General features: G+C 36.6%; 1 protein-coding gene across 5 annotated transcripts in view; it reads left to right on the plus strand.

The window, feature by feature from the left end:
* The window catches only part of MARCHF1 (membrane associated ring-CH-type finger 1), a 226,914-nt gene that overhangs the window by 72,373 nt on the left and 141,119 nt on the right, over positions 1-13,422 (plus strand). For all 5 annotated transcript variants that reach the window (XM_088056926.1, XM_088056924.1, XM_088056929.1 and 2 more), the window contains exon 2: positions 1,515-1,593. The gene's annotated coding sequence lies outside the window, so the exon portion shown is untranslated. The remainder of the gene's footprint in view (positions 1-1,514; positions 1,594-13,422) is intronic.

Here is a 13,422-nt window from a genome sequence, read left to right on the forward strand (position 1 = left end):
ATATCTTTTGTGACAGGTCTCCATCAGGAGATATCTCTTCCTATCTTGTGGCAGGGAGACCATTTTCCATAGCCCTTCTTATGCTGCACAGCATCAGTAGGAACTTCTACTGTTCACATTTATATGAGCTATTTACCCAGGTCTGTGATCCCAGTGAAATTGAAATTCTCCAACTGCATGCAGACCTTTTAATTCATCCTGTTTGCTCTGTAGTGTGCATTAGCAAATAGGCTAGTTGAAGAGGCACAAAAGCTTGCTGTTTTTCCAAAAAAGAGAGAATACCTTTACCATAATTGTGCCTGATGGGCATTTCCCTATATGCATGTACACAGGTGGGGTGGGACCCTTACAGCTCTGCGTTTTTGCTTACAGATTTCCTCCTGTTGACGTTGCCCTATACTCTTTGCTTGCCAATTTTGTCCTTTACTTCCTCTCTTGATTGCTGGTCATGCTCTCCTACTCCTATTATTCCTGGCTTGAATTTTCATTACTGGATTGGCCAGCCTGTTGGCAAAACATTTTTCTCCACTTATTGGGACAACATCTCTGCTAAACCATCCTCTGTCCTTGTAGAGCATCCCATGATCATTCAAAATCTATAACCCCATAGCCCACACCAGCTGTGCAACAAATTCTTATGGGATCTGTTACTTCCTTTTTTACCCTTCTGCCTTTCTGGAAGGATTGAGAAGAAAACTGGCTGGGGTCTCCCCAGCCTCCACATAACCAGCAGTGTAATCAGTGCTTGATGCTTTCTTTATTGCCTCTGACATCATTTTCGGTGCTCATATGGAGGAGCAGCAGAGGGTCATAGTCTGCAGCAGCCTTTTGCAGTGTCTTGATCTCAGTCTCCAGCAGGCTGCAAACCTTCCCAGGCAGCAGCTGTGGGATTCACTCCTCCCCAGCAGCAACCTTCCTGCTGCAAATACCCACCACGGCTGCCTGGGCAGCTCCCTTCTTTTGCTGGCTTGAGTGAATCTCTTGCAGGACAGAACTTGTATTTGCTATTCTTATGTGATAACTATTTCAGTTAAGCGTTTTATGTATTTTACTCTTTGTTTTGTGAGCAAATATGAATAAAAACATTGCTGGAGAACTAATTACATGTTTTGGCTGTTTTGTGTTTTATTAAGCTTTGTTTATTTTTGAATGTTATCCTGCCAATGCCATATGGGTTAGCTGGCTACACAAAGGCTTTTTGTACTAGTGTGGTTGATGGAGGGAAAATCATGTGTGGTTTTCCTGTGCTCAGAAGATCAAGGAGTAGTCTCAAATCATTCTGAAAGTCTACAGAAAGATTGATGGATATCAGTATCTGGTACAGGATTTCATACAAATTATTTAAGATTAACTTTCAAGTCCAGAATTTTTTACTTGAAGTTATGTCATTTGGAAGACACCAGCCTAAAAAGTTTTTCTAAACCTTGCTTCATAATCTGTTTTAAGGCAATGAAATAGACACTATTTTAACATTAAAACTGTTTTCACGTGTGTCTTGTTTCTATTTCTTCTAGGAAATGAACCCAGGAAGTAATGTGAAAGGACATGTGAAGCTCTGTCATAGCAGAAACTTTCTAAAAGATTGCTTTACCTGTAAGTTCTTTTTTTCTGTTGTTAAATATCAAGTTATATCCTACTGCGGTGGGAAAAAAAGATTTTATTTTGGCATTTTAACTTGCAGCTTAATTGTGAGGAAAATCTTTCCAAATGCATTATGTGGTAACATCTGCTATTATTCACTTTCTATATTTTAGTAAAGCCCAAACAAACATTCTTCCTCTAAGTAAATAACTAAAACTAACATTTTCCCTAAAACCTACTAAGGTTTTGAATCCAACAAGCAAGATTTTCATGCTGTTTCATTACAGATTATACATCCACTGTGATGCATGCTAAACTGCAATTACTTGTTTTTTAGAAATTATTTTAAAAGCAAAGGGTAAAAATTATTCAAACTTGTATGAGAGTGTGAAACTACCACTAAAAGCTCTTTGCAAAGATTTCACGTGCAGGTGCCTGCTGTGACTGAGACATCTTTGGGATTCAGAGTTATTAAATTATATGATAGTGCTCTTTACAATTGTGTCACTTGTGGCAAAGAATTTTCTTCAGACTAAAATGAACTCATTTCATTTTGTATATATCTCACAACAAACTCCACTCACAAGTTTAAACTGTGGCTTTCATCTTAAGTCTAATTGTCCATATCAGAATATTTAAATTGGGAGATATAAGCTTGCTCTCCTAGCAAAATGCAAGAAAAATATTAGAAGATCCATTTTACACAAGGAACTGAAACCATTAGGCTTGATTTTGGCACATTCAGGTGGGTGGTGGCAGAGCTTAGAACAGAATACAGAAATTTTTAATCCCTGTCAAAAGATATAATTTGAAAATATGTAAATATGCCAAAAAAGTGTGCTCTGAAGGAGACTGGGAGTTTGCAAGCTACAATTTCAGCAGTATGTTAATTTTTTTCCCTTTTGTATGTACTTATGTATGTTCAACTACGCATCACCTAGATAGCAAGTTCTTGAAAATTAATAATAAGGGGGAAAGCACTACTGAAAAATGTTTCAAAACTGAAGTAGATGTTTAATCCTTTAAAAGTAATAATTTCAGATTTTTTTTTTGTTATCTACCACTCTATTTTAAAGTAGCAGCAACGCCTATACATGGGCAGCATAGGTAATTTAGTTTGACATAAAATCTTCAACCAAATAAACACTTGAAAACACTAGCCCTCTACATTTCAAGCTCCTTATGAAGTTTCAGAAAATCTCCTGATATTTATTTGGTTTTCCTCAAAATATGCTTCTTTGTCTTAGTATTTTTTTACTACTCTGATGTAACTTATAGTAAGTACCAATGCAAGCAAAAGTGTTACAAATTAAAACCTTAATTCTGCACTTTGAGTTGTGAAGTAGAAACTGAATGTTACTGTCTTTATTATATAAATATTCACACAGTACTGGTGCAAGTTCAGCAATTGTTCTGTGTTATCCTAAGTGTATTAAAATTACTCCAACATTCGAGCCTTTCTTTTGGTTTTGTCAAAGAATTCAGATGGGCTATTTCAGGACAATTCAAGGAGACTTTTGCAATTAGTCAGGGAAGATAGAAGAAAAGGTGCTGCTCTGATAATGCTGTTTTAATAACTGAATTAGTCAGATTTCCAGTATTATTTGATAGGTTTAATTACTTTGCTCTAGTCAGGTGGATTTCCAGTATCATAACAGTAGCCTTAAAGAACACAAATGATAAGTAAGATTGAGTTAGAATGGGCTAATTTATTTCACTTTTTTCTTCTCTTCCAATTAATTGCTCGGTTATTTTCCTCATGTCTCCCAGAGAAATCCTAGTATTTTACCTGTGTGCACATGTACGTGGGTGGGTGGGTCTGTATCCATTAGAGATAGTTATATTCAGTGAAGATAAGACAACAGCTGGGACAAAAGTAGCAAAGTGACTTGGAAAAATCGTAGGTGAGAACATAGAAAAGAGTCCCTGACAGGATGCAAACACTGAGTGTTCTGTTGCGCACTGAGCAATAAAGGACATTTGCAGCCTCTCAGACAACAAATGCATTATTTGGAATCATGCAAACAGGCTGATTTTCATAGCATGACTGCATTTGAGGACAAAATAGCAGAAAAATCTTGGTTTTTTTTCCTCATCTAAAATGTTTGCAACATTGTATTACTATATAGTTATGGACAGTTCTGAAGTCTGGTTAAAGAGCTGGCAATGTCCAGTAGTATTTCTTACTGCAGACTGCAATTGATTTTATAAATCATATTTTCAACCATTAAATTTGTGTAAACAGAAAAAGCAACATAGGGAGGAAAAGGATGTTGTTGTTGTTGTTACTATTACTATAATTTTATGAGTACAGATTGCTACAAGATGGAGAAATCTAACATTTTTAACCATTATCTAGATCCTACTTATTTGTCTTTTTTGCCAGAAATAATTCCATACTGCTAATTTTTATGCTGATTAGAAGCTTTTCTGCTATATGTTTAATGTACCTGCTAGTGTTCTGAATTAATTAATCAGTATTGTAAAACTGGCTGTTTTACATACAAACGCAGACAAGCAATAACATAACTCATTGAGATTTGTAGATTGTGGTGGCAATTAATTATGATCAGTTTTGTAATTGTTACATTTTTCTTCCCAGAGGAATTTCCATGTATTATTTCTATTAATATTAGCTGATTAACAAATCATAGCATCATAAAACAGTTTGGGTTGGAAGGGACCATAAAGATCATCTTGTTCCAACTCCCCTACCATGGACAGGGACACACACTTGACCAGATTGTTCAGAGCCCCATCCAAACTGGCCTTCAGTACTTCCAGTGATGGGGCATCCTCAACTTCCCTGGGCAACCTGTTCCAGTGCCTTCCTACCCTCTGAATAAAGAATTTCTAACATCCAATCTAAATCTCCCCTGTTTTAGTTGAAAAGTCTTCCCACTTGTCTTATCATTATCCACGTGTGTAAAAAGCTACTCTCCCTCTCTTTTATAAGCTCCCCATAAGTATTGAAAGGCTACAAGTAAGAAAATAAGAATATTTTCTGCCTTTCACCTTCCCTCTCCCACAATTACATTGTTCTATGTTCAGCTAGTTACTATCAAAATAATATTTCAGTCCTATGCTTATAAAAGATCAAAATTTTACCCATCATAATGTGTTCTGTTTAAAATAAGGAGCAGTGCAAAGTCTACTGCTGTATGTTTAGAGAAGAACCAGAAGTTCTAAATATGAACCAGAAGTTCTTAATATGCTAGCTAATCACCTTGACAGCAATTTAAGAGCAGAAATGTTCTGTTGACACAATAAATTATTCCCATTTAGGAAAAACATGTTTGCTGATGCACAGCAACAAGTGTTCCTCATTTTCTTTGATTAATTCCCTTTCTGGATCTTTGAGAACTTAGCTTTTTCTCCTATTCTTCTCATGCCCTCTGGGGAGAAAAAAAAAAATAAAAAAATATTTGGAATACCTTCTCATGATTCACAGCTACAGGGTTGGGTCAGTTATATGGAGATGCTGGTGAGAGTCCAGTGCAAGTGCAGCAAAAGGGAAGACCAGCCGAGTTAAAAAACCAAAAACACACTAACCAAAATCAGTAGTAAGAATTGAAGTAATATGTATGGAAACTGGTGAACACTAACAGGCTTTTTTGTAGAATATTCCCATACTCTAAGAGTGCAGTAATTTTCAAGGAGTGTCATGCACAGCTCTAATTAGGGTTTCACTAATCACTGGGGATTGAATCTTCCACTGCTCTCCCCATGCCTGCCTCTTGTCTTTCTGAACTGAACTTAGACTTGAACTTGAACAACAGGTGTTACATTTTCATGTCAGCTTCTGTCAATATATTCAGGGGAATACAAGTTTTAATTGTAGCATTTCTGCATCATAATCATCATCCTGATCATAAGCTTGTACAAACCTAAATTGCAGAGTAAGGAGAATAGAATTATTGCAAAGGTATTTTATGTTTTGCTTCATTACTTATTATGTAGATTTTTTTTAATAAGGGGTATACTGTGGAATATAAATAGATATATCTGAACTGATGACAGCAAGAAATACAACAGCTGTCCCTGTTGTTGCTTGTTAATTTGTTGTGCTGAGGTGTAATTTCATGCTTTATTAAAATCAGACGTATTAACAATGATTTGCTGAAGGTGAAATAGGGGGACAGGCTCTGTTAAATTTCTTTGTTTAAAAAATAGGTGATACCTAATATTCACTGAAAGTAGTGGTCTGGAAAAGGTATCCTGTAAGTTAAATATGTTGACACAGTAAAGAGCTAAACTAAAACCAAAAATATTTTATTCTTTATAGTCAGTATGCAGTTAATATTTTCTCTAGGCATGAACTTCCTAAATCTCAGGTAGTGTCACAATGCATGTGTAGATATCAAGATGGTGCTGGTCAACAGGTGCACAGCATTCATAGTCCACCAGCCATGGCTGCTGAACATAAGGAAACCTGGAGAATTCTATGAGATGCCTTAAAAATTAAGAGTTTGATAGCTTCTCATGACCTAAGCAGTGCTAAAGTAGAAAAAGAGCTCATGGAAAAAAAAAAAAAAAAAGATATAAACAAAAGAGAAAAATATATTGCAAAGAATTCTCAGGAAAAAGGTAAGATACTCTGTTTCAATGAATAAAAAGAATTGAAATCCAGTGGGAGAGAAGAAAGGTAATAATACAAGCAGTGAATACCTCTGAACAATAGTTGTTACTTTTGATTGGTCTAAACTTTTTCAAATTCAGTAGAAGAAACTTCTTAGTTTATTTTCAATGTTGTGAAAATATACGTTAATTCTATATATTTTTATCATTAGTAAGTCTCTTAATTATGTGTAGGTTTAGAGACTGTATGGGTAAAATGATAAATGTTTTGCACGGTGTGGGTATAGTATATACTTGCAAATAGTGCAACAAGATTTGGCTTTGCAGCCTCTCTCAAGACTGAATTTGCATCTGTTCCTCTTGACTATCTTGACCGTGCTACAGAAGTAGCTTGGGAGGGAAGGAATGAGCATTGGTGTGTAGCCTGTCATTTTTACTTCACCTGCTTGTTGCACTCCTTGGATATTACTCCACAGTTGGCCCATTGACAGGAAAGCTTACCTGGGATTAAGAGACAGTGAAATTTTCTTCTGCTGAATCTCTTTGCAAATAGTTGTTTGTCCTGAAAATAAGATTAATGCACTTGAGAGCAAGAGTCATAATGGTATTAAAAAAAAGTACAAAGAAAATTCTTTATAATCTAATTCAAACCATTTAACAGATACACCAATTTTGGGTGAGATGTGGTATTATGTTGTATGTCTACATGCCATATTATCTGGCTTGAAGCAGAAAACTTTGATTCCGCTTCCCAGAAGACGAAAGGTTCAAGTCCAGTACCAATAATTTACAGTGTGGAAGGGTTGTGTTGTTATAGATATGCAGGGGAGGCATCAGGACCTCCAGAAAGCCCAGGCAAGCACACTTCTCTCTGGGGAGCTTCTTTGGACCCACTGGAAGCAGAACACTCCTGAGGAACCTCACATTGGTAGAGAAGCAACTTCCATTTTTTTTTCATTCATGTTGCCTAGAAGTTGATGTGTCACTGGGCGTTGTGTCTCCCTCCTCTGAAGGCAGGTTTTAGGTGATTGTCTCAGGAAATGTCATTCTGCAGGATTACTCTTGCTGTAGACTCCTGTTAGAGTCTGAAGGACTGTCATGATTGTGGCCTTCTTGTGCCTTCCACAGAGCTAAAGAGGATAATTGTTGATTAATGTAATGAACCAAAGACAGCACTGTTTTTGTGGGCTGATTCATGTGAGAATGGTCTAAGCATTCACTGTTTCCTGGAAAAAAATATGTAAGCTCTTGCCTCTAAACCTGAATGGGGGAGGCGAATTCATACTTCTGTAATTGCTTTGATTGCAGTTTCTTGTTGTAGTCTATTCCAGGTAAACCTACACTGCATGAATCATAAGAAATTGCTAGCTAGAAAACAGTTAGAATGTCAAGAGGTGCTTTTGCTCCTCAGTTAACTAGTTGAGCATTAATGTCAGCTCTGTGTAGCTGTAAGACTGGGGTTGTTTCTATTTCCTTTTCTTTTTTTAAATCATGCGTGCATTGTGAGACCACTGACTTTCAGCTGTCCAGTAATCTCTGATAGCTAGTTTGTGTGTTTAGATTTTGTATGACTTTTGTACCCCTGAGTCTTCAAGATACCCTCTTTGTACAGCTCTTAGTTTGTGACTGTGACTATTAGCAGAAGGTTTATTTAGCAGAAAACAACCTAAAGAGTGACATTAGAAATTACTGTCAAACAGACAGGAGGGCAGTAGGAATACTGATGTGTTTCTACTTTTGTGATTAATCAGTGAAAGAAGTCTGTATTCTAAAAGTAAGTAAACAAGCAAAACTTGTCTGCTTGTGTTGCTACCCGCAGCTTTCTGTTGGCTAGGAGCTGGGAGGTATCAGCAGCTTGTGGGTTTTTTTGGTTGACTAGCCCAGCAGTGTACATAGTTTCCATCATATGGAGCTGGGTAGAAGATCTTGAGAAAACAAGGTTTTGTGCCTGGTTGCCATTGTTAGCATTGCATAGAGGTTGCTGCAATTCTTGGCCTTTCCAAGTTCAGTTGTCCTGTTATTAGTGGTAAAATCGTTAAAATCGTCCTGGTAAGTGCTATTTTGTGTGTTTAAATAGCTAAAACACATATTTGTAACTGTAGTTACAGCTAGAATTTCTCAGCAGGTACACCTCATCTTGGTCATCTTGTTCTGTGGACGGAGACCTGGCAGGGCTGGAGGTGTGTGTGATTCCTCCTGTGTGTGAGGGTTTCCTCTGAGGCATCTGGCACCTGCATAGGTCAGAGAGGAATGATGGGTATTAATACAGTATTCATGTGGAAGATACTGTTCCTGAAAAGTTTTACAGAAATCATTTAAGAATTCCTGCTGAAGTGAAAACCTCCTTTGATAAACTTGTTTGTGTAAACTGTCCAGAAAGTTAATTCTTGAGGCTATTAGCACTGACAGCACTAATTTTCTCTGTTAATTTCAGAGGATGAAATTTGTCCAGACATCTGGCTTTGTAGAGAGCTGTTGCTTTGGAGGGTAGACCGCACATTCCACTGTGGCTAAGGGTTAGATTATATATATATATATATATATATATACACTATTTCCCCAGTATATATCTGTCAAGAAACAGGATTGCAACAACTTCCAGTTTTGAAATAAACCTGGATTTCATATTGAAATGATCCGTGGAAGAGGTGGGAGTAGTTTGCATGTTAAAGAAGTAGATTAATTATCTATAATGACTTAGTTTGGCTCAACTGACAGCGGGCAGGAAGATCCTGGAGTGACCCTCGCAGCCTCGGTTTCCTAGGTGCTCCTATCAGGAGTGTCCCCTGGCTTCCCCAGGTCAGTACCAGGCTGGCTTCCATCTGCTCACACATGAGCAGCCCAGCCTTCTCCTGGCGTGGGGAAGCTGTGACACCGGGGGGCTGGAGCTGAGGAGGGGCTGTGGAGTGGACTGACTTGGCTGTGGCCACCTTTGTGGGTCAGACTGGAGCTGCCTGTGTGTGAGGTGATGTAATGGAGATATTTCCTGAGAGCTGACCAAATGTAACTGCATTGCTTAGAGTGAGAGACTGAAAGCTGATGTTCAGTTCTTGAGAAAGCAAAATGACACCATTTCTTTTCTGACCGTGGACTGAGATTCTTTGTTTTGGGAGAGAATGAGTGTCTTTTATTTTAAATTATGTTGGGTTTATTTTTTTACTTTATTTTTTTTTTCCTTAAGTAAGTCATGCTGTATTTTAATGGAGCTAAATATACTAAATAAAGAAGACCCATGCATAATCAGAATTATGAGACAAAGAGATATAAAGGAAGCTATTATTCCTTTTTTCCTGGAAGATTTCTGGGAATTGCAAAGTTCTTAATAGTCCACATAAATAAAGTTTCAAAGATGTCACCATGAATAAGAATTCTGTTGTATTTGAGAAATGCGTTTAATTGCAGCTATACCACTACTACTATTACTACTAGTATTATTAAGTGGAATGATGGCATGTTGAACACTTTGAAGCAAACAGATCTGGAGAAACAAACTCGTTTGGAGAGATGTATTCTTAACCAATAACAATTAAAAATTATCTTATTAGCTCTTATAAGTCTCATCTGAGACCTAAATTTGGATTCTGCTAATATATAGTATAAAGAATTCTGTCAACAAAGCATCTAAACATCTTCTGATTCTTAATGTAATTATGACTTTAACTACAACCTGTAACTGAATTATATAGGCTGATTTTATGCTATGAGAATGCCAACCTTTAACAATTTATGAACTTTATTCCTTAAAATTTCATTTAATAGGCTCTTGCTTCCTGTTTCTTCTGTGCATTTTTCATTTCTTTATTCACTTTTGTTCTTCATCATTTATCTCCTCCAGCTGGATGATCTGTCCTTTTCATCAGTGTTTCTGGAGGTGGAAGTTTTGTAGATTCCATACTGTTTGAGTGAACCTGATGGGGTGGGAGTGTCACAGTGAATGTTTATGACCTTGCAGCAATTGTTTCTGTGAAACTGGTGAAAATTTCCACAAAAACAAATGGAGAGGAAAGTACAGTAACAGTTTTGGGGTTTTTTTCCTACTTTTTTATGCTGGTTATACAAAGTTTTAATTTGATCCCGTTAGGCTGCACCTATATAAGCATATATATCTGCTTACTTCTTGTTAGAATAAGTCACAGCAATAGTCTCCTTTGTTGAAAGAAAAGTAGCCCACTACACATGCTTAGTTGTTTCAGAATTGTGATCCCTGAATGGAAGAAAAGATGCTATTTACAGACAAAAGTTGAGCACTGTTATTGTAAGGAGTGTGAGGTGGGAAGGGTTGCAATGATTCTTTGAAATCAGAGAATTTTAATCCTTTCTGTTTTTAACAAATGTAATTCTATGTTAATATAGCCTGAAAGTTCTAATTTTAAGACTGGCTTTCTGATTTTCTAGACATGGCACACATATAAAGAAATATTTTTTTTTCCTGTAGGAGTGACTAACATCTAAATATACAAAGAACACGTAGGTTGAAAATAGAGTTTTACAGTAGTAGCTTTTTTCTTTAAACATAGCTTAGTTGTTCCATCCTTTATCCCCTATTTTCTGGTTGAAAGAAAGTTGCTTGTCAAGAAGCTTACAAGGAAAGTTGTAATGAGGTGTTTGTTCACTTTAAAAAAAAAGAAAAGGGTAGTAAAAAGAGTATTGGTTAAATGAAGAAATCGCAGACAGCATAGAAGGCAGATGCTCCTGCGTGTGTCATGCTGGTAGTCATCCACCACCTTGAGTAAACTGGGCTGTGCAATTCAGAGAAGGGCAGCTCTCAGCTTTTTGTTACTCATGTACTACCAGGGACTCGTGCTCAGGCAGCAGTGGGAAATTTCAATGCTTTTCTAAAGGAAACACTTCCAAAAATTGCAACTGTAGGGCACTTGATCTAAAAACAGATTTGTACCTGCTATTAATTAGATCCAGGGTGGGCTGCACAGCATGCAGCAGTAAGGGAAAATTTTGCCTTTGCGTCACAAACGCAATGAAACTCTTGACCCAGTGCCACTAATAGCTGTGGCTAAGTTGACACAATCGTGTAGCTTTTTTGAGCTAGTGGGACAGCAACAGCTCGGGGCTGTGATAAGTATTTCATTCTTAGCTGAGTAATAGGAGAGCACAAAGCTGCTTCATTTATTGCTTTGTGTCTTACAGACAGCAGCTTGTTAGTCCTTCTGGTAAATGCATGTTACAATATTGTTATTATAGGTCTGATTCTGGTTTGTGTCACTTCAGTTTTCCTCATAGCCAGTGAGGGAAAATCATCTAGCAAGGGGTCATTTTTAACTGCATTTTCTATCTGAAATGAGAATTTCAGTGAGATAAGAAAGCTCTGGGTTTTCGATTAAGTTGGTTTAAGTTTACTACTTAGGCTTGAAAATTCCAGTGGGATGAGATTTAGGTGACAAAATACCTTATCAGGCAGCTGAAGAATATTGGAGGGAGGGAGCAAGAGCCAAGTCAGAATAAATTCTACAATCAATTTATGAGAAAGAATATTATTATAAGGTAAATGATTCCTAAAATACTAATATCTACAAAGTGTTTATCAGTGGATAATGTTAGAAAAAATAGTAATAGAACAAGATGTGCCTCAATAGTTTTTGTGAATATTTTAAGGTGCAGACTTTGCTCAGGGTACTTTAAGACTCATCCTTCTGGAAAAAATGGAAATGTTATCTTTGCAAACTTTCCTAAAGGAATTTTAAAAATCTCCCCCAAAACATGTTTGGCTGAAATGGAGGTTTTGCTAGCTTCAGAAAATACTCAGTTTCTGCTTCAAAAATATTTTCTGTTTCTGGATTTCTCTTATTTTGACCTGAACCAGTTCATTAATGTCATGAAGCATGTTTGATATCTAGTGTGTCTTTTTTCTGGTAAGACTCACATTTCACTAAATTCTCTTTGAAGAAAACAAAGAACAAATCAAGAGAATTTTCCAAAGATATTCAGTACAGATGAAATGAATCACTAGAGTGAAAAGGATAGTTTTTTAACATGATTATGGTGGATTTTCTAAGGAATTTGTTGCTAAAACATGTTTGAAATTTAGCAGCGGAAGGCTTTTAACTTACTTAGACTCTTCAGAAAATCCAAAACTTAATCCCAGTTTAAATATCTAAATAAGTAGTGTCCAGAGTAGAGGATCTTTAGGTTCAGAATTTAGAAATATTCTTAGGAGAAAGCTGATTTTTATTGGTTTTGAGATATTTTTGCTAATTTTTTTTTTTAACTTTTCAAACAGCATTTTCTCTAATGTGCCTATTAAACTGACATTGTTTAATAGACATAGTTGAGTAGTTATGTTGTCCAAAGCCTATATTGATCTTCCCCACTGCTTTACATTTTTCCATTTTCTTCAGCTGTTTTATACTGGTTTTTCTTTGTTGTTAAGAAATATCTGCTTCAAAGTATGTGTTGGATTTCCCTATGCAGTTTAAAATAGCTTTCCACTGGTATGTTCAACAGTTTTAAAATGTCACCAATGCATGTGCCTAGTTACTAAATCCAGTATTTTGTGCACTGAATAAGTAGATTTTCCATAGCTATTAACTGAAATTTGTGTATATTGTTTGATATCTACATATAGTGTCTGCTTTGAGACAGATGCTACCCTTGTGTTTTTGTCACACTGTGTACCTTAACAAGAATGAAGATTTACTCCCTGCTTGCAGGGTTAGTTACCAGAAAATGTCTGTAAGCTTATGCTCTAAATGGTCTTGAAATGTGTGGCTTTTTGTAGTTTCCCGCTGATAGGAAGTTTCTCAAGGGGGGAAAAAACCCCCAAACCAGTTAGAATTCAAATAAAAATAGCGATTTCCTGTTTTGTCATTTTCAGTTTTTATATTCACCCAGTGGCAGCATCATTTTAAGGGTGGACCTTTGTTGGGTAAGAAACACGTGATGCTCGCACCAAGGCAGTGATTTTGTGCATAACTTTAATGGTAGCTTTTAAATCCCAGAAGCAGATAGGTGTGAGTGGTTTCACATCTTGGAGGTGTTCCAGTGTAATCCTAACTTTCAGAGCTGGTGTATCTGTGCAGTTCAGAGAACGGGGAATGAAGATCCTTACTTCTGTAAAGCTGAGCTTTATAAAATTGGGTTTTTCCTCTGAAGAGTGTAAATGGTGTGTGAACTGTTGCTAGTGTTTGGAATTTACTCCTAGTGAATCTTAAACTGCTGCAATATAAAAAAGTGTGTCATAATTGGTAACGTGCTAAGATACTCATCAGTACAAAATAAACTTTTAATCGGTATATTATGTAAAGAAAT

The sequence above is a fragment of the Pseudopodoces humilis genome, chromosome 6 (assembly GCF_049639895.1).
Source record: "Pseudopodoces humilis isolate 2021_Gansu_Grassland_sample_001 chromosome 6, ASM4963989v1, whole genome shotgun sequence".
NCBI lineage: Eukaryota > Metazoa > Chordata > Aves > Passeriformes > Paridae > Pseudopodoces > Pseudopodoces humilis.